Raw genomic sequence first — 21,543 nt, 5'->3', positions numbered from 1 at the left:
TTAATGAAAAACCTTCCCATGAAGAAAATTAGATCCAGATAGCTTCATTGTAAATAGTACAGAATTTTTAAATAAACAATAATGCATATCGTTACCAAACTCTTCCAAGAATTGAAGAAGAGGGAATATTTGGCAACTGTTCCTTTTGGGTCACAGTGCACCACCACCAAAACCAACAATGACATTACAAGAAAATAAAGGTACAGGTCAATATTTTCATAAATGTAGATGAAAAATTATTTATAAAATTTAATAATTTAAATGCAATATCATATGAAAAGACTAATACATCATGCAAAAGTAGCACATATGCAAGGAATGCACAGTTAGTTTAATATTGGAAAGTAAATAATGTATTTCACTGTTAACAGGCTGAAACAATTGGAAAATGATCATCTTAATAAATGCATACAAGGAATTGAAAAAAACCCTTTATTCCTGTTTTACAGGAAAAAAATGAACTTTCAATTGTGAGTAGATGGGAACTTCCCCAACTTAATAGAGGGCATGAAAAATGTACATCTAACTTCATGTGTGATGGTGAAAGACTAATTACTTTACACATAAGAGTAGAAACAAGGCAGGAATATCCACTTACCACTTTTTCTGATGTAATAATTAAGAATTTAGCCAGGTGAACTAACAGTAAAATAATTAAAATGTATTTGAATTGAAAAACCAGAAAGCCCTCTTTATTTGTAGATAATATGATCACCTATCAAGAAAATCACATGGAATCTACATTAAGCTACTAGAAATAAATTTAGGAAATTTGTGGTATATTAGATCAGTCTGTGAAATTGACTGTATTTCTATACACAATATTGCACAATTAAAAATAGGAATAGGGCCTCCCCGGTGGCGCAGCGGTTGAGTGCTGGGTTGCGAAGCCGCCCGCAGCCTCTGCAGCGCAGGTTCGATCCCTGGCTGCTGGGCGAGGGTCCCACATGGCACGCAGACCTCTCCTGCCGCCTGCTGCTCCGCTCAGCAGTGTACTTCATCAGTCTGCCTGCTTTGCTTTCCCCTCTGGCTCTGGTGAATTCTCTCACCCTCCCGTGCTTCTGACTGTACCCAGTGCTTGTATAAATAAATAAATAAATCTTAAAAAAAAAAAGAAATAGGAATAAAAGTACCATTTTAGCGAACATCATATATGAACTAATTGATGGTGAATGTGAAAGTTTTCAGAGTCTGTACATTGAATTGTACAGAAGAATGACAATTCCTGAGAGACATTTTAGAACTATCTAAATAAACAAAGATAAGGTATTTTTTTGGAGCAGAAGACTCAACAATAAGATATTAATTCTTCCCAAACTGATGAATTCCAACCAAAGTCTGTTCATTTGAGTCTCCAACCCTTTGAACTGGAACAGAAGTATAAGTTCCCTAACAATAAAAGGTAAAAAGAAGCAAATCTATGAGCTTATGCATATGTGAGTCTGGACAATGTTGTACACAGTCCCTGTGTGCACAGGCGGGGTTTATCCTGAAAGGGGAAAACTTATCAAGTGTTCTCAGGTATAAATATTGAAAAGCTTCCTAAAAGGTTAACCCCTTTGCTTGATGTCAAGATGTTCTTTTCAAGCTGAAGCTCAAAGTAAATTGCCTGTGAATGGGAAAAGGGGAGCGCAGCCTGACAGGAAACCTTCAAGCAATTTTTTTGTCTCTTCAATGCTGCATATATATAAGTAGAAGCACTTATACCTCTCCATAAAGCCGTGCTTATATTACACCCACTTCTGCCTTCAGCTGTGATTTACTCTGAATCCTGCCTCACTTGCTATAAAATGCTTTGTCTGTCAGTGACACCTCTGTGAAACCTCCTTCAAGTACAGCATTCTTGCACCTAGCTTGTTGCGCCAAAAGCTGCCAGCTGGTCTAATTCAACTCTATTTTAAGTTCTTGAATCACATGACTTAAGCCCACATACGTGTTGATTGTACATGATTGCCTTTATTGATTGCTCCTTGCACTAAACTTATTTCAGAGTCTCCTTCCAACTTTAGCAAGAGTTCTCAATTTCGTTTTCATTCTCTCCCCTGTGGGGTTAATACTGGCTCTTTCCCGCTTCATTTCTAATTCTGTGTATACGAAGATATTAAGTAATTGTGTCGTATAATCTCTACTCTAGAAATTTGGTTTCCACAAATTCTAACATATCTGAATATATCTTTCATTGTCCACCCCCTGAAGTCAGCTCTACCTTTTAACTGCCTAACAACTGCATCATTACTCTCCGTATGTCATCAGATTTGAATTAATGACTTAGACGTTGTGGGACTTCTATCAGCCACAGAGACTCATTCCTTCATCCCTCATGCATTTCATGTCTTTCTTTTGATATTCACACAGGTTGCCTTCCTATTATAGTAGTGGAGAAGAAATTCTGCCCCCCCCCCCATTCCTCTGGGTTCCTTTTGGGTTAGTCTAATAATCAAAACAGCATAGGATAGGTTAGTGGGTGAAAAGTATCCATTTAATTATGTATGTAGGGGAATCAACATAGATTATGAGGATTCTGCTTTCAGTCAGGAAGAAGAGGATATATACCCTAAACTGAGGAATGGGGTAAGGGCCTAGAGCACTGAGGAGAGAGGGGGACTCACATGACAGAGGGTGATTCAAATGCTCTGTGATGGTTTCACTTATAGGAGGAATAAGGGGACCAAATAAGACATCAGGGGAAAAATAATACAAAACAACAAAAATAAACAGACAATTATAATCAGAGACAACTTGCAGGGGAGGAGGAGAGAAAGGGATCAAAGGGAGGGAGGGAGGAGCACAGGGGACTGAGGTGATGGTGCACGGGGTGCATTGGTGAAGGAAATTCTTTGGAGACTACACCTGAGTGGCAGGGGGGAAGCAAACATTGTTTAAAAATAAACAATGGGCCTCCCCTGGTGGCGCAGTGGTTGAGCACTGGGTTGCGAAGCTGCCTGCAGCCTCTGCAGCGCCTGTTCGATGCCTGGCTGCTCCACGGCCACCGAAGGAGGGTCCCACATGGCGCACAGACCTCTCCTGCCCTGCCCGCTGCTCCCCTCAGCAGTGTGCTTTGTCACTCTGCCTGTTCTACTCTCCGCTCTGGCTCTGGTGAATTCTCTCACCCTCCGTGCTTCTGACTGTACCCAGTGCTTGTATAAACAAATAAATAAAAATAAATAAATAAATAAATAAATATATAAATAAATAAATAAATAAATCTATAAAAATAAAAATAAACAATGATGTATTGTATACATACATACATACATGTATATATATATATATTTTTTTTTAAGTGCTCTGTGAGTACTTGTTTGCCCTGCCATCTACATGTTGTCTCAGATAGAAAGGTCATTCATTTCTGGTGATCATCCTACAATTATCTGGATTCCACAATCTTTGTTCTCTAAGGTAATTAAGGTAATAGTTTTTCGTGAGCTTCTAGGGCCTCAATTGACCTCAGCTCAAAATAATCTGTGTGCTAAAGTAGCTTGTGCTGGTCCTGAGCATCCTGAGGAAGTCTGTTCAGAGTACCTTCACCATTACAACTAGATTTTTATATAGTTAGCCTTTCAACTAGACTCTGGGTCAGTTGCAGTGACCCTAAATCAGAAAGTCCTGGATGAGCCCCAGGTACCTAGTTTTATTAATAAGTCCCCAGTGATTGTGAATTGCAGTCAGTAAAACAACTATTCCTATCTTGTATTTCTAAACTTTGAATAATTATTTCTCTTAGCTATGTATTAAGGAGGAGAGATATTCGATAACAATAACTGCCCTCATTTTTTTATTCTTTGCTGTGCCTTACATATGGGAGGTGTTCAATAAAGTTAGCTGCAACAGATCGAGATAATTTGAGGCCATCTTACCTCCACATACTTGTTCATAATGTTCTCCCTGTTGAAATATTATTCCCTGCCTCTTCATCTTCTATCTATAGAATCTTTCATTTAAGGTCTACTTCAGAGCCCACTTTCTCATTATAGTTATCGCTAATTCACACTCCTCCTTTCCCATGTGCTCTTTCTCGGTGTCAAGCTCTCCAGAACTCCATTTAGAATAATTCTTCATAAATTAATCATTTTTTTTCTCTAACTACTTAGAAGGTTTATAATGTTTTCTTCATCAGTTTCTATATAGATATATAAAATTAGTCTGAACATTCAAACAGTGCTTAATAAGTATTTGTTGCTTTTTTTCTCAATTCATATGACTGTGACTTGCATTTAATTCAACATTATGAATACTAGATATGTGCAAAATATTGCTTCAGGTGCTGTGTTAGTATTAGCACACCCTTTGAGATGTTTAGAAAGGATTCCAGTGCCAAAAACAGATGATGTATAAATTAGCCCCCAAAGGGTTTTATCATTAAGAAAATTGTAGCTACCACTGGGAGTTAATCTGTCTGTCTGCTGGAGAGTATTGCCTTGTCCAACACTTGCAAATAAAAAATACTTATGAGAACAAATTCCCTGTTACATATCTAACAGTCAGAATACTATTTTGTTTGATTTTCATCCTCCCAGCTCAAAAGAAGCTTCCTGATCAATCACCTAATGTCGGTGCTTGAAGCAATCACCCATGTTACCCAAAGAACTGGCTATTGTTTTGAAAAGAAAGGAATGCACCAAACTTTGTGAATAAGGGTTCCTTCTAAAACTTTTAGCAAGATACTTCTATTAAGAAATATTAAGGGCCTCCCCGGTGGCGCAGCAGGTTGAGTGCAGTGCTGTGAAGATGGCCACAGCCTCTGCAGCGCAGGTCCGATTCCCGGCTGGCTGTGGAGCAATGCACTTGGTGCAGCAGACCTCTCCTACCTCACCTGCTGCCCCTTTCAGCAGTGCCTTTGGTCCATCTGCCTGTTCTGCTTCCCGCTCTGTCTCTGGTGAATTCTCTCACCCTTCCTTGCCACTGACCTGTACCCCATTTCTTGTATAAATAAATCTTAAAAAATAAGAAATATTAACGTGAGACTCAGGTGTGCAGGAACTTAGTCATGTTTTTGCTATTCAATTTGTGACATTGAGTGACTCCCTGAATGGTATTGGGAACTCGATATACTTAATCTGAAGTGGGGGGATGGAGAATGAAGTCTATGACCAGGTGTAGGTGGTACTGGTCTAGTCTGCCTTCTCTTCTTCAAGTCAGAAGATACAACTCCTCTGGTTATAGCTGTGGACATGTGGGCCAGCTGGAGAAAAGTATACCATTGGCTGTTTCCAAGAACTTTTAGGAAAGAGTTCTCTTTGGGAGAAACTTTTGGAAGCAGAGTAGTGGTGAAAGACCAGCAATACCAGTGTCTATGTTTTCACCTTCATGAAGAAGTTGTTGGCAAAGAATGATAATGGCAAGCTGAATTCAGAGGAAGAAGTTTAGGAAGAAAGACTTTCCTCTTGAGTTTTGTTACATAAGGTTTCTTTGAAAGCAAAAAATATTTGACTGATAAATCCAGACTATAAACACTTACATATCATAGCAAAATAACTGAGTTTATTTTAATACCAAGAACCAGATACTTGCTTAGTTTGCTATCAGTTTAAATTTCCTAGGAAAATGGAATCTGAAAAATCTAGTGTCTATAGCCATTGTAAAGTTGAACAAGGATCATGGCATGGCTTAGATAATGTATACATTGAAAGTTGTGGTATACTTATCCTTAACTTACTCATGGGTAGAAAATTAATGAATAATGGTTAAATGGATCAATATCATGGGAAAAGTAGTGTGGATATTTAAGTGTTTAGAAATACATCATTTAGTGATATTTGAGATTTTCCTGAATCCCACATACTCACTATATGTTCTTAGTGCCATTTCATATTTGTGATCCTCAGTTTCTTTTTTTTTTTTAATTTATTTTTTAAAAAAGATTTATTTATAAAATAACCAGGGTACAGGCCAGATTCACAGGAGGGTGAGAGGATTCACCAGAGACAGAGTGGGGAACAGAACAGGCAGACTGACGAAATACACTACTGAGGGGAGCAGCGGGTGAGACAGGAGAGGTCTGCCGCGCCATGTGGAACCCTCGCGGGACCACCAGGATCAAATCGGCACTGCAGAAGCTGTGGACAGATTCACAGTGCTGCGCTCAACCACCTGCACCAACAGGGAAGCCCTGATCCTCAGTTTCTTATAGTCTATACTAGAATGATGATAGTTCAAAGAAAGATACAGTGATAAATTTTTTAAAAAAAGTATGTTTAATAGTAAAGCACTATGTATTTAAAATATTATTTAGAATGTAAATACCACAAAGATAGCAGTAACTATATTTCATGTTAAAGTTTAAAATAATTATTTACAATATTTTCCCTAGAACAGTTTTTTTTAAAAATAAATTTTACTTTATCAATAGGTGTGTCTGTGTGTGTGTCTGTTTGTGTGTGTGTGTGTGAAAGAGGGAGAGAGAGACAGAGAGAGAGAGAAAGAGAAGGTGGGATGACTAACAATATCAGAAGAGAATTCCTCTCTTATCTCAAATTTGTAAGACTTGCTTCAAAATACACACACACACAAATCAGTACTTCTTAACATTTCAAGCATGCTTAGTGGAAAACATCTAATTCCAATTTTATTTTTAAGTCATTATTATATTATGATATTTATCCATGGTGACATCTGTAGCTACACTTCATTCTTTTACAACTCCGTACTATAATATTGTGTCATATCATAGGAAATTACAAATTCTGTTGATACATTTAAATTTTTCAAAGTTTTGCTATTATTAAAATTGCTGCTTAAGAACTTCATAAGTTATGTCTTTTGACATAGTTTTTTTTTTTTTTTAAGGATATACATGATGTAGAAATTCAAGCTTGTCAGGAAGGTTATCTTCAATATACTAGATATTTCAGATAATTTTCCGAAGTGATGGGACAAATTTACACAGTAACAATATATAAAATTATCACATAATTTTCTGTGCTTTTAAACTGAACATTTTCACTTAGTTCCTTCAAATACTTCCAAATTCTTAATATTTTCAGACTTCATTTCTTTTTTTCTTTTGGCCAGTAATAAAGATGTGAAATGGTATCTTATGGTATTAATTTTTTTTTTACATAACAAACTTTCCTTTATATATTTACTACATCTCTTTTTACTGAGTTCACTTTTTTCCAATTTTATTGTTACTTATTTTAGTAATGATTTGTAGGACTACTTTTTATATACTAGATCATAATAATTTTCCAGTTTGTATATGTGTGTTAATTCTTCCAACACTTGAATTGCATTTTTTGTCATAATCTTTAAGATACCTTTTGATGAATTGATATTCTTACTTGTAATTAAAGATATGAATAGTTTCCTTTTTGGTTGATATTTGCACATATTATATGAGAAATCATTTCTTATTCTGTCATCTAAGAGGCACTCTCTATCTAATGTTTTCTAATTCATTTATGGTTTCAATTCTCATTATTAGGACTCTAATTCATAGAAAATGGGCTTTTGGAATCAGTGCAAGGAAATTTCATTGTTTTATGTAGGGCTAGTTCATTATTTATTAGTAATTTTCTCCTTTTCCACTGTTATGAATTTCCATTTCTCAGACATATACTGAAATATTTGTTTTTCCCTGTTAGTGTCACACAGTTTTAACTACCAAATCTTTAAAACTTGATTCCTAGGAAAGCACATTTCTTTTACTTTTTTTTTTTTTAAGAATGATATAGCTATTGCTGATCTTTGCTTATTCATGTAAATTTTAGAACCAGTGTGTCAAATTCCATGCAACACACTATTGGTTGGAACTTTGGGGATTGCATTGACTCTGTTCTTCTATATGTCAATGTCAGTGAAATATTTGAAATAATAAATCTCCCAGTCCATGAATATAGTACATTTCTCCAACTGTTGTGCCCCTTTTTTCTTAATATTGAAGAATTGTCATCATTTGCATGTTTCAAAGTATAGGGTTTTGTTTTCTCTGAGTATATATCCTTCTTCTTGAACTCAATATATCGTTGCTAAATTGGTAGATTTTATAATTTCATTTTCTCAATAAGAGTGATTACACTCCTAATAGGGTTTATCTGTTTTTGAATACAAATACACATCATATCCATTGGAAAAATGTTTTCCTTTTTGTTTCTTTTTGATGTCATTCTATACGGCTTAAAAATAGTTCTATGATGATCTTACATATAGTTTGCTAAACTTTATAGTTTATTTGATTATAATAAATGACATATTAATTACATTTTCCTAGTATTTGTTGCTTTCATGTAGAAGTGAAACCAACTATAGAATATTCACTTTGATTCTAGCAATGTTTATATAAATATTTTTTTTCAATTCAAGAATTTAATATAGTTTGCTTTTACTTTTCTGTGTACTCAATTATATTCTGTTCAAATAATTTTAGGTGTGTTTGTTCTATTTTAGATCTCATATATTTTGTCTTGTCTTTCTGCACTATTTAGTCTCTATGAGATAATATTTTGTAGAAGTGGTTATAGCAGATATATTTAATTTTTCTTGATTTTAAAGAAAATGCTTTAATCAAATCTTCACTTAATATAAATTGCATGTATGTTTCTCTGTGTGTGGTCAAATGTCTTTGAATTTCATCCTCTCTATGGACCCATCCATATGTGACTTAAGTTTCACTGCAATGGGGCTATATGATATGAGTCTCTCCTTTGTTATCACATGCTCACTCCTCTGTTAATGTCACATTATATTTTTAACCAAACTCTCTATACATTCATTTTTGTCCCTCAGTTCATATTTTCCTGAACTATTATAGACTCTACATCAAGTGGGAAGAATCCAGTGAAAAGTAGAAATGCTTATGTCTAAGGGCACAAAACCATGGAGAAGTAAATGTCATATCAATGTGACATGGCAGAAAATCATGCTACTTAAAATACTGCATCAGATAACCACAGCTGAGGTTTTGTGAAATGATGAGCATAATTTGCCCTCAAATGAAAAGTCAGAGTCTCAAATAAAATAAAACTAGTGACAAGTCAATCATTAATTAAATTTCCAGAAGCTTGATTTTAACAAGCACCTAAATGCTTGTTAAACTCACTAGGGTTCAGTCTATAGGCCAAGTGGTATGGGGAGGTGGCATAGCATATTCTGTCAGCAAATTAGCATATCCTAGCATGGATTATTTTATTCCAGGAATGGTCATTAAAATTTGGAAAATGGTTTAGAGTTCATGGAGTCCAACCTCTCTTCTAATGGAAGATACTTTCTTTTGTGGTAGCAAGTCTCTTAATGGTATTTTTATTCACTCACCTCTAACATGCTGGATGTAACTAAAGTTAGAGGCAACAACTTCTGAAAACTTGATTTTCAGTTGCAAGGAAATAGACCATGTATAGTTCTTATACATCAAGAAGTAAGCCTCCAACTCAATATAAGAAATATACATAGAGTAGTAAGTTCAAACAATAGAGGAAAAGAAAGGGGTATAGAAAAAAAGTAAAAACAAAGACACAAGAGTTTGGATTCATGGTTGGAACCAAGAGGACAGCTATAGAGTGTGTATGGGGCAGAGGAGTTTATTATCCCCAAATCAATGCCCAGTTTACTCATTCTGAGTGATTGTTCTGGCGTGCATCAGGGAAGAGCATTACATAGAGCTGGGGGAATCATATATCCACATAAGGTGACATGTGGATTGAACTCAAGCTAAAGACACCAGGTTATGAGAGATAGCCCCTATAAGAGAATATATAAAGAAGATGATTTCACGGACTTCTGAGCTCCAGTTTTTTCATCATTCACTTTCTTATAGGTATGTGTCAACAGTGGATAACCGGCGGGATGGTTTTCTTTATAGACTCCAGTCTTCATCAGCATGAAAAATGTTAACTTTTTCACTTTTTGGGCTCTTTCTGTGGTGTACTCTATGGTAAATCAATATCCAATATGTTAAAGTCACATTTTCATCCCATACAATTCTGTAAATATAGTAATAATTTATGGGTCAAATGAAAACATGAGAAACTGCCAGATTGTTCCCAGAGTGACTGTATCATTCTGTTAGGAATATGGGGGACTTGCAGGGGTTACTGCAAAAGGTCAGCAAGGTGAAATTCTGTAGGGTGTTGGAGTCCAACCTCTCTTTTGTATGTTGCCTGTGATGGTAGTTACAAGATTCTATGCATATGTTAAAATTTCTTGAACTGTACACAAAAAAGTGAATACTACTTAAATATGTAAATATATACAAATAAATAAAAGGTATGCCATTTTTTAAATAAGGTAGCCTACCAACATTCTTTGGAGAAACAATTAAGGCTTGTCATATAAGTCAAAATTTTATTTACAATTTAGCAAAACAATAACTGAATCTGCTGTAAAGGCCACCAGGGTCAACTTTTTATCTTTTATCCTTACCTATTTTTGAAGTATTTTGAATTATTTTGTGCCTTTTCTAATTCTGCATTCAAACCACACTTTTTAAAAAAGAATTGCCATTTCCATCAATTCTGAGCAATACATAATTGCTCTACACCTGTATGAAGTGCTCATTTTTTTTTCATTTAAAGATAGGTATGACAGTTTTTTCATGGAACAGTTTCCACAAATGGGAAATATCAGAATTTGATGCAGGTAATAGGCAATAGAAAGGCATCATCATCGTAAAAGGGTTTTAATATAAGAAGTCTGCCTTAAGGTCCACAGAAAACAATGCATCCATACATTTAAGTCCTTTTTCTGGCAATAATCCTTGTTGTCACTGTACTATAAAAACAGCATGCCACATTTACCCTGTCCCTTTAGTGATACTTCTAATATAGTGTGATAAAAACACATGCTGTGTCATATGGTATATGTTATGTATTCCTAATTGGACATTTGTAAGATGTTTAATAATGACTAGAGCTCCACTGTGTCTAATATATTATGGAATAAATGTGTCAAAAAACAGTGGTATACCCTAAAACTTTATTTTAAAAGAGGCAAATCGTACAGCTCAGATGCTATTGTTTGTGTCTGATTTGGGCAGCAAAGGGATTTAGCAGCAGATGATGAGAATCATGCAATTGGGATATTTTCTCTTTTTAGAAAAAGGACTGGATACAAAATGTTAATCTGATTCTCTGACATTTTTGTAGCTCACACTGCTTAAACTGACTTCAAATGGAGTTACATTGATCAAATAGACCAGAGTCACCATTTGTTGGCCAGAGAGCAGGAGAAAGATTTTCTTAAAAGATCTAATCTGTGACTCCAAATTGCTGCCACATAAATAATGTCAAAGGAAAAAGCTTTCCTGCTGGCATAGCTATCCACATGAATTCTTGGACAACCCAGAATGCGCAGACCCCCCCACAAGGAAGCCATGGGGAGAACTCATTAAAGCAAGGAATGAAACGTGTCATTATCAGTAGTTCCATTAAATTCTTCATAAGAAATAGAGACATAATGAACATTTTAGGAACAAATCTGGAATGAGAGACAGATGGAATTAAATGTACTTGTATGATAATATTTATCTTCTGTCTGATTTCTAGAGAAATGTATTTCTAGCTTCTGATTTGAAACAGCTCTCAACATTTTATTCTACATTCCTCTACCAAATATCTACTCAGTGCCTTCTATGTCTCAGGTATTGTAGTAGGCTCTAGAAGGACACCAGTGAGCCAGTTGTATTTCCAACCAAATATCTGGTACTTCCTAAAAGACTGGGAAAAGTCTTAGTTGCTAGAATGTGCCCTTAAGACAGAGGCATTTCTTTCACATGAATTTATGAGTCTATGTGTGCTTTCATGTATTCATTAATACATGAAATATTATTTTCAGCTTATGGTTACTGATACTGCTTAAACAAGAAGTGGATTTTAAAAATCAAACCCTTTTCTTAGATTTTCCTGTAGATTGTATTCCATTCTTTATTTTTTTTTTTTAGATTTATTTTTATTTATTTATTTATACAAGCACTGGGTACTGTCAGAAGCACAGGAGGGTGAGAGAATTCACCAGAGCCAGAGCGTGGAGCAGAGCAGTCAGAAGGACCGAAGTACACTGCTGAGGGGAGCAGCGGGCGGCAGGAGAGGTCTGTGCGCCATGTGCGAGCCTCCTCTGGTGGCCGGGGAGCAGCTGGGGATTGAACCAGCACCACAGAGGCTGCGGGCAGCTTCGCAACCCAGCGTTCAACCGCTGTGCCACTGGGAGGCCCTTATTCAATTCTTTAAATTGATATTACTTGTTTTCTTTGTTCTCAAGTTATTTTTGGGAGGGGGGAACAGATAATTACATTCTTTCTTTCTGCTAACCTATTTCAGCCAGCAATACTGTAAAAAAAATCTTATTTTCTCATTTTTTTCCTGATACTCCTGGGTTCAAAATTTAAACAAGGTCCAGATCAAATATTCACCAAAAGTTGATTCAAATGAAAGTTGAAAATTTGCTAGGTGAATCAGTGGAGCTAATGGCTTCAGTAATACCTATATAAAAATTTAGATTTACAGTTGCAATTATCCTTCTCATCTTCCTTATGTCCTCTACCCTCTTAACTATAAATAGACCACTATGACTGTATATGAAGGAAAGTACTGGAAATAAATACTGTCAAATTATCACTTGTCTAACTTCATCTACTATCCTTCCGTCACAGACACATGCAATGCTGGCCTTCAGATGTTTTCCTTTAAAAATACAGTAACATATTTCAGATATAATGGAGTATATATTGTCAGATGAAATAAATGTGTTTCAGAAACACATTTATGAAGTCTGTACTAATTAAGTTTTTAAAAGCCTTTATATTTACATTTTCATTTTCCTTCAAGTATTTTTTATATTTTATTCAAAGAATAGTACTGTTGTTCTTTCTTATTTTACACATGATGTAACATTCTGACTAGAAAGTTTTTAGATGGCTTTCATTTACTTTAAGAGAAGTACACCAATACTTTCAGCTGCCTTTATTTCTTAGCCCAAAACATGTTTTTTAATTTTTTTTAATAAATGGACAACTGTTCTCCAGAGATTGCCCCACCAAATACTACTCTCTGCATGCTATTTTAGACTCACAAGTATAAGGAGGCAAAACAATGAGTGTTTAGGGTTTAATTTTTAATAAAAAAGTTCCCCAAACTCAATTAAATTCTTACTGAATCTTGAGTGAAAATGAAATATACTAAACCCCAAGAAGCAGCCACAAATGTCTAATACATTGGATAACAAGGATTAGAGAGCTGGTTTGGGATCACATGCCTTCGTTTCGTTATTAGACGTTAAGAATGGGATTTTAGGAAGCTCTCCTAGATGCATTAGTCCCAGTAAAGTACTTACCAGATAATTCATTATAGTCTTTTTTTTGGGGGGGAGGGGTTGTAATTTAGAAGAATGCAATTAAAACTGAACTTGATAATTAATTCTGAACTGGTGAGAACTAGTTCCAGAGATTATGACTATAATGCTGTGTAGTCATTGATATAAATATTCATGAGGTTTCATTGTTTTATGGTTTTCTCAAGCACACAGCTTATCTGAAGAAGTAAAATTAAAGTACAATTATTTAACATTACAATGCAAATAAGAATCAATGAAGAAGGAATTGTTAATTCACTAAGGAATGTGAATACATGTAGGCACATGTAGAGACTATGTCATATATGTGCAAGTAAAATATCTGAACATACAAACTAGAAGATTGGGAAGAGAGGAGAAAAAGTGATATGGGTAAACAATTTTGGATCTTAATCTGGTCAACACTGGGTGAGTGAAATTCATTGAAATCGACTTAACCTACCACCAAAAATCAATCAACATATAAAACTAATCGTGTGCAGCAGAAGAGAGAATGAGAAAATGGTCTTTCTTATTCTATTTCCATCTTTTACTGAGCCATAATGCCATCATATCTGACCTTGAAGCAGATTCATCTATAACATGAAATTTTCAAGTAATTTGATAGAATAAACAGGTTATGATGAATGGATGAATGGATGGATGCATGGATGGAAACTACAAAGAGAGAAGTAGCCAGAAATCAGCCAGCTACGAAAATTGAAATAGGTGGGAGGAGGGGAAGTGGGAGAAGGGAGTACAATTTCAGATCATAGTCTTTGATGCAATTTAATTTAATTTAAAAAATTCAGTCTTAATGGGATTCTTATAATTGCTATTTGTTTATATCCTCAAACTTGATGAAGAAAGAATCAGCACAAACACTATATTCATTGAAAACTTTATACAAATTTGAGAAAGATTTAAGCCTTCTGTACTAGTATGCTCAGTTCGTTTATTGTTAAGCACCACAAAGTCAAATTCAGTATTATGTGATTAAGCTGCATCTGTCTCTGTGCAAGCACTCACCATATTTCTTTAAGTTCAGCAGGTGTTTTGCAAAGAACCTAAAGGATTTTGCACAAAATTAGTGTCTATAATAAAGCGATGCTGATGAAGAGACAGCTTTTTATATCACTGATATATTATAGTTTCTTTCTAATAAATGTCATTGCTAGATATTTCAAAACCTGAAACAGATTTGCTGACTGCACTGTTTTGAAGCATATTTGCTGTGCCTTATTGCTAAGATGTTCTTTTATAGACATACAGTTTAGAAATTTTATTTGACATTGTTGACTATTAAATTAGCAGCTTTTCAACTTTGCAAGACTTCTGTCACAAAGGATGCATCCCTTTTACATGAATATTTTCTGGCCCTATTCTAAGGTAATTTGAGATGCATTAATTGAAGCCCTAATTTGAGAAACAGGTAACAATAAAGTTGTTATTTATTCACAATAAATATTTATTAACAATAACAATTTTATTGTTATTTGTTATGCTTTTCCTCAGATTCTCCCTCTCTTTCTTTTACACACACACACACACACACACACACATGCTGTCACACTCACACACACATTTATGAAAAGTCAAACTGTAAATATATAGGGGTTTTCATTTCTAATTATTTGAATTTTATGATGTAAAGCTAAAAATGTTCTTCAATTGGAACATTAACTTGGGGAATCCCTTTGGCATCCAACTTTCAGCAAGGGGGTTGACATCCTTTGGTCATCTAGTTAAGTAAACTTATTCATTGATTCCAGCTCTGGGTAGTGAGGTACACATACCATGAGGTCAACCCCTTAGCTCTTTATCTGAATTTGCTATTTTCGGTGAACACCAAAAAGAATCATGTCTCAACTCTATCTAAAGGTAACAGTGCTAAACCAGGTGTCCTTAAACTGTGGACAAATAAATTACCTCAGCAAAGTTACTGACAGAGCCTAAATCCAGGCCCTAACCTGCTAGCATGGAGAGATACTAATTCTCTGTTCCCAACACAGCCCAAACCCATTGCTCACAATAAAGGATATGGCACAATTACCATACCCCCAATCAGTGTTATTTGAAATCTAATTCTGTGAGGGATCCTGATGAAAGAGAGCGAGAAAGGGAAATATTAGCCACAATGCCTACTGTGATGAGCTTAGTCCAGAAATCTATATTAATTCAATGCTATGACTGTGGACATACTCCTGTTTCAAGTGGGCATGGGGAGGGTTATAGAAAGTATAAATAGTTTCTGTTTTCAAAAACCTATAGTCTATTGCAGCATTATAATCACACATGCAAATAAAACACAAGTATATAGACTAAATGCTAACTGAAAAAGGATCAGTACAGGCAACACATTCCAATTGCAGAGAAAGAAAAAAAGTCAAATATATATATATATATATATATATATATATATATATATATATATATACTCAGAGTCTGTATACATGGAAAATAAGAAGAAATATAAGACACATTTTGGGCACAAACAATATTAAAAATGAAGTCAAGTGTCTTTCATTTAGGATGTACAAAGCTACAAAGAATGAAACTTATCATAACAATTAGAATAAACTGATTAAAGTAAAAAATCATAAAATTGCAAAAGCTTATCACAATATTGAGAAGATAAGGCTATCATGTGACCTGAGATTTAAAGTGTGATTGGACTCTTCCAGGAGATAGGGGGGTATGCATATCCTCTCACCTGTGACATCACACAAGGAGAAGAGACATTCTGCCAGCTATAACATGAGCAGGTAAAAATTGAAAAAAATGCTAAAGTCAAATGTAGGCTAGGATGTCAAGCTAAAATATGTGGGGCCTCCTGACTAAAGGGGCTTTGCGCTGATTCACAGGTGTTTTCCTGTCTTTTCTGGGTGCTTTCAGGAAAGATTATGGGTAGACTAGGAGACTAGAGAGAGTCTCTGTGACTATAGGCATAAAATCACTGGTCAACTAAGTTACATAGCGACAGACAAAATATACCCTATACTTTGGCAGACACTTATCTCTCATATGAAGCAAAAACCTAAAGGCACTGGAGTTGGCAAGGACTATGACTCACAAAGAACTGAAGGGTGAAAGGCAAACTCTCTACCTGAGGGGGTGGGGGGCACCTACCTCCATTCAAAAATAGTTTCTATATACTGATAATCTTCTGAACCTCTTCTGACACCAAAAAGAGTTCTCTTACTTCTGGGAGAAGGATAGGAAGCTATCTCTAAGGACTAATTGCAGGCACAAGGCAGATTTATGTTACCACGAAGAAGAAAGGAGAAAAAGTCTGCAGCTCTGAAAAAGTCTCATCCTGAGGTGGCACAGGACTACAATAAGATGAAGACTGAACCATAACAACAGAAAATCTCCCTTCTATGAGCTTGAATTAGCAAAAAAATACCAACAGCAGTTTACTTCCGGGGGATTTAGAAAACCATGCAAAATTTATTTGTTTTTTCCAGTGGCAGAGGCATATGAGGTTGTTTAAAAGCTAACAATAGAAAACTAACTCTGATAAAAACTCTCCAGAATTCAACACAATTGCTAAGCACTCATCCTATGAAATAGAAATTTAAATCTTTTTATCAATTGAAAGAAGTCATAGCAATAGCAACACCTAAATTGCACTCAACTACTGACTAGATTCATTCAGCTGCCCCTATTCACAGCAAAGCACCTCATTTCTCTTAGAAAGTACTTTTGATCTCAGTCAATACTACAATGATGACACATAAAACAGAAAATCAAGGGCAAAAATGACCATTCAATTAATTGTTAAGAGACAAAGCCACCAACAAAATCAGACTCAGAGATGACTAGATATTAGGACTATTAGAGGGACTTTGAAATAACGACTAAACTGTAATAATTTTTGTAAGGAAAACTAACAATGCATATGAAAAAAACAATAAATTTTATTATATTCTTTAGTTTGAATTTAATACAATCTGAAACTCAGAAGTGCATATGAGCATAAGAATGACCCAGGACAAATTTGCTTATACTGACTCAGAAATAATGGAGGTAAATCCCAATGCTACGAGTTTGAAAAATTCCTGTTTATTCTTTATTACTTTATAACCCATATGCCAAATAGCCCAATGGGAACAGTTGTGGACATCTCAACAAAAAACTACAGTAGGAGAAACCCATAGGGAGAGGGATATTTTTATCCAGTTGGCATGCTGGATAAAATAAGATATATTTAACTCATCACCAACTGTATATAACTTGAATTCTTATCTTTCACAATAGGTCCGCTACTATTTAATGTACTATTCTCAAAAACTGTTTTTACATTATATATGTATATGTATGTGTGTGTATACATACCCATACCCGCACACACATACCCGTGAGAGAAAAAGAAGTAGTTTTCTAAATCCTTTTAAGAGAGAACTGAAACTCCAGAAAATGTGTTAATTATCCATAAATCAAATCTGAATGTATAAAAACTTTTGGAGTATCCAGACATGATGGAATATCACTCAGCTCTAAAAAAAAGATGAAATTTTGACATCTGTGACAACATGGATGAAACCAAAAGGGATTATGCTAAGTGAAATAAGTCAGAGGAGAAAGAAAAATACCAGGTGGTGTCACTTACATGTAGAGAAACAAAACATTCTATATACTTATATGTAGAATGTAGAGAAAGGATCAGATAAAACTAAATCATTAACAAATTCCAGAAATATGACTGTAGAATTGAGGCTACCAAAGAGGGGTACAGGGAAAGCAAAGTGAAGAGGAGACACAATGAGTCGTGGAGAAGGACCTTGAGTGCCTTCGTGGTGGGTGTGGTGTGGAAACATACACCAAAGGGTGTGATCCTGTGTCTCAAAATCATATAAAATGTCTTAAACCAATGTTACCTCAAAAAATGTATGAAGTATGGCTAAAATAGTACCTACAGGAAAATTTATACCAGTAAATGTTTATATTAAATACAATTAAGTTCTCAAAACAATTTATTAAGTATCTGCCTTAGCAAATAAGAAATAAATTAAAAATTGAAGGAAAGTAAAATAGAGGAGGTAAATGATAATAACATGAAAAATTAGTTGTTACCAAAGAAAGAAAATGGGAGAAAGAATAAAATGAAATCTTTGTTTTCAAAAATTCATTTCAGGTATAAAAAAGAAAAAAAGCCACAGATGACCAATATCAAAGATAAGTGATACATTGTTAACAGAGATATTACAGACTTAAAACGAAATGCTGGTGACATTAAGTCAATACATTGACAACTTAGTTGAAACAGATTTGTTGAAATAAAGCTCAATCAAGAAAAATAAACTTATATTGCTGTTTACTTTAACAAGTGGGATTCACAATAAAACATCTAACTACAAAGAAAAATATAAGATCATATAACTTCACTTAGAAATTCTACAGAGCATTTAATGAAAAGAGTAAAAAAGATCTTACTTGTGTCATATGTAATGTTAAATGATGGGATGTTTTGTTATTAAGGTGAGGAACAAACCAAGAATGCAATTTCAATTCAAATTGTGGCAGTTCTACTCACTGCGATAATGCAAGAAAAAAAAAATGAAAGGTCTATTGATTGGACAAAAAAAATCTTTATTTACAAACATAATTGCCTACATAGATAACCCTCAAGTAACTTTGCAAAGAGCTGCCAGATCTAATAAGCAATTTCAGCAATAATATAGTTGAGAAGATGTGTGGGTATGTTGAGAAGATGTGTGTGTATGTGTGAATATCTATATAAACTGTCAATGAACAATTGGAAGTGGAAATTTGAAAAAAAAAACATAATTGCATCAAACAATGTCCTAGTTAAGGATGAATTTAACAAAATAAGTGTTTTTATTTGTATGACAAAGTATAAAACATTGATGAGATAAGAAATACTTAAAGTACATTCACAGTTTGACAGATTCAAATGGCCAAAATATAAAATCTTCCAAAACTGACCTACATATTTGATATAATACCTACATATTTGATATAATACTGAGTTACTCAGTCAGATTTTATTGGAGAAATTCTCAAATTTATATTAAAATTTTTATTGGAAACAAAGAAATTAGAAGCTGAAATAAATTAAAAAATCAGTTCTAATATTATCATAAAACAAAACAAACTGAATTTTTTTTTCCTGAATTGTTGCTTGATATTTTGGCTGATATGCCAAAAATAAGATGTAAACATTGTGGGTTGCTGAATTACAATCCAGTTTTAACTCATACTCTTGTCAGTAAGCTAAAACATTGATTTTTAAGAATATGTATTTAAAAATTGGAATAAGACTATTTTAGGGGATTTATATAACCTTTATTTACAACCCCCCCCCCATCTCACTGAGGTCTCACTGTCAGTAGGATCAGAATCAGCCCCTCTTGTCCTTTCTCATATAACAGGTCCTATAACTGTGTTGTTTTATTTAGCTACTGTGCATGTAATTGTCAACACCCTTCACCATCCTGATGATTCAGACACATAACTATGGGCAATTCTCAGCCATGGCCAACACTGTCCATTACAAAGTCAAATTTGGGAAGGCACATGTTAATCACAAAATAAATGCTAGTTTTGCCAACTTATGTCATTAAAAACAGGTTTGTAAGAACATGCTAAGGGTAGTACTAGAAAAGAACACAATCAGGGTGAATTTACTGATACAAATATAATCATCCAAGGTTCTGAGGAATTTGTAAGCTTGATTAGCTACAAGAGGTCACCCCCCTCCACATAATTTTTTTCTCTCAGAAAGTTGATTCAAATTTAGTATTCTCAAATAAATTCAGTTAATATGCTACACATGTATTTCTTGGATTAGTACAGATTCTCCAGGAATTCAAATAATTGTTTCCCAGTCAATGTCCCCCAAATTACCCATGCCCTTGTGGGCACATGTCAGCCATCAGAGTCATTCAAAAGCAGGGCCACTGAGGTATCTTAGAGCTTTCCACAAGTCTAAGGCATTTCTGACAAGGAATCACAAGAAAGGGTTTGGGCAGGTGCCAGAGAGCTGAGATGGGAGAAAAGAGAAAAAATACAATAGTTCACAATGAGGTGAAGATGATAGCCACCATTGCCTCTGCCAAGGACCAAGTACAGGTTCCCTACATGTCTCTCATCCATGTAACTCTTTTCCAAGCCTCTCTTCCAAGTGTCTCTCCTCCACTTGTCTCCTCCCATGTCTCTCCTGCAAATCAAAGCCACACGAAAGAGAGTGCCCACCTACCTTGGATATTAGAGAGGTCTGCCTGGCCTATATCCATGGAATATGAATGGAAATTGATAACAAAGTAGAACTTTCCACTTGGTATTCGATTTACTAGAATTATTTTTTGTTATAAAATGGTAGACTAAACATGAATGAGGTCTATACATATACTAAAGGCATTTTGTCAGACATCTTGCTGCCCTACATAAATTCAGTGTTGGACAGTGAGAATAATTATATTTTAAGAGTTTTAGGAAAAGCTGCAAGTGAGGTACTCTGTGTTTTTTGAGAGACTTTGCAGGGGAAAACATAAGAAGATTGAAATGCTCAAATGACAGGTTGTTTTGCAAAGGGAGTTGAGGGTTGTTTCTTCAATTCTCACAACTATTACATGCAACTTCATTTTTTTACAAAGGAATAGTAGAGAGAAGGTTTAAGAGTACGTAGCATTAGAAAAATCACGACCATAGGACCAGACATGGCTTCACCAAGGGAAAAAAATAAGCAAGTCATCACCCATTGTATGGGGAAGTCCATAACATATCTGTATTTGGGAAGTTCCCTTTTGTTAATAATAAGAAAAAAAAAATAGAAAGTTACATAACCAATTACTTGTTTAAGCAGTGGTACTAAAATCATAAATAAATGTTGGTAAATAGATTAATGGCAAACATTGAAGAGAGATTTTAGATATTAGCTGAAAAAAATGAGTCATGGTATATTTACTTTGACTACACAGAATACTAAAAGCTCTTTATTGAAGTCGGGGAGCTGTAATCCATCTAAAACTTTAGGAACAAGTATAATGCTAATTTATCCCTATTCTAAAGTCATCAAACAATTAGGATCACTCAAATTTGAACTCTTCATAGGAGTTCAGTGGAGGGGAGTCAGTGATCAATTCCTAGAATATCTGAGAAAGTTATGGATCTCTTATTAGATAAATAGAATATTCTGGATGTGTGCAGTAGCACACACATGTGTGATAGAAAATTTAAAATATGCAGTGTCTGTTATGTTGAAAAGAGATAAAACTTATGCCAACATAAGTCCACGTGAAAAATGGGTGCTAAGAGAGGAAG

General features: G+C 34.8%; 1 long non-coding RNA gene across 2 annotated transcripts in view; it reads left to right on the top strand.

The window, feature by feature from the left end:
• LOC129145594 (uncharacterized) overlaps nt 1–18,415 on the top strand; it is a 113,867-nt gene extending 95,452 nt beyond the window's left edge. For both annotated transcript variants that reach the window (XR_008551373.1, XR_008551372.1), the window contains 2 exons: nt 15,942–16,022; nt 18,395–18,415. This is a non-coding gene — a long non-coding RNA (uncharacterized LOC129145594). The remainder of the gene's footprint in view (nt 1–15,941; nt 16,023–18,394) is intronic.
• The last annotated feature ends 3,128 nt before the right edge of the window (nt 18,416–21,543 follow it).

The sequence above is a fragment of the Talpa occidentalis genome, unplaced genomic scaffold, assembly GCF_014898055.3.
Source record: "Talpa occidentalis isolate TD23 unplaced genomic scaffold, MPIMG_talOcc4v2.1 talOcc4.13, whole genome shotgun sequence".
Lineage (NCBI taxonomy): Eukaryota > Metazoa > Chordata > Mammalia > Eulipotyphla > Talpidae > Talpa > Talpa occidentalis.
The sequence above is the reverse complement of the archived record's forward strand: the minus strand, read 5'-3'. Positions and strand labels throughout refer to the sequence as shown.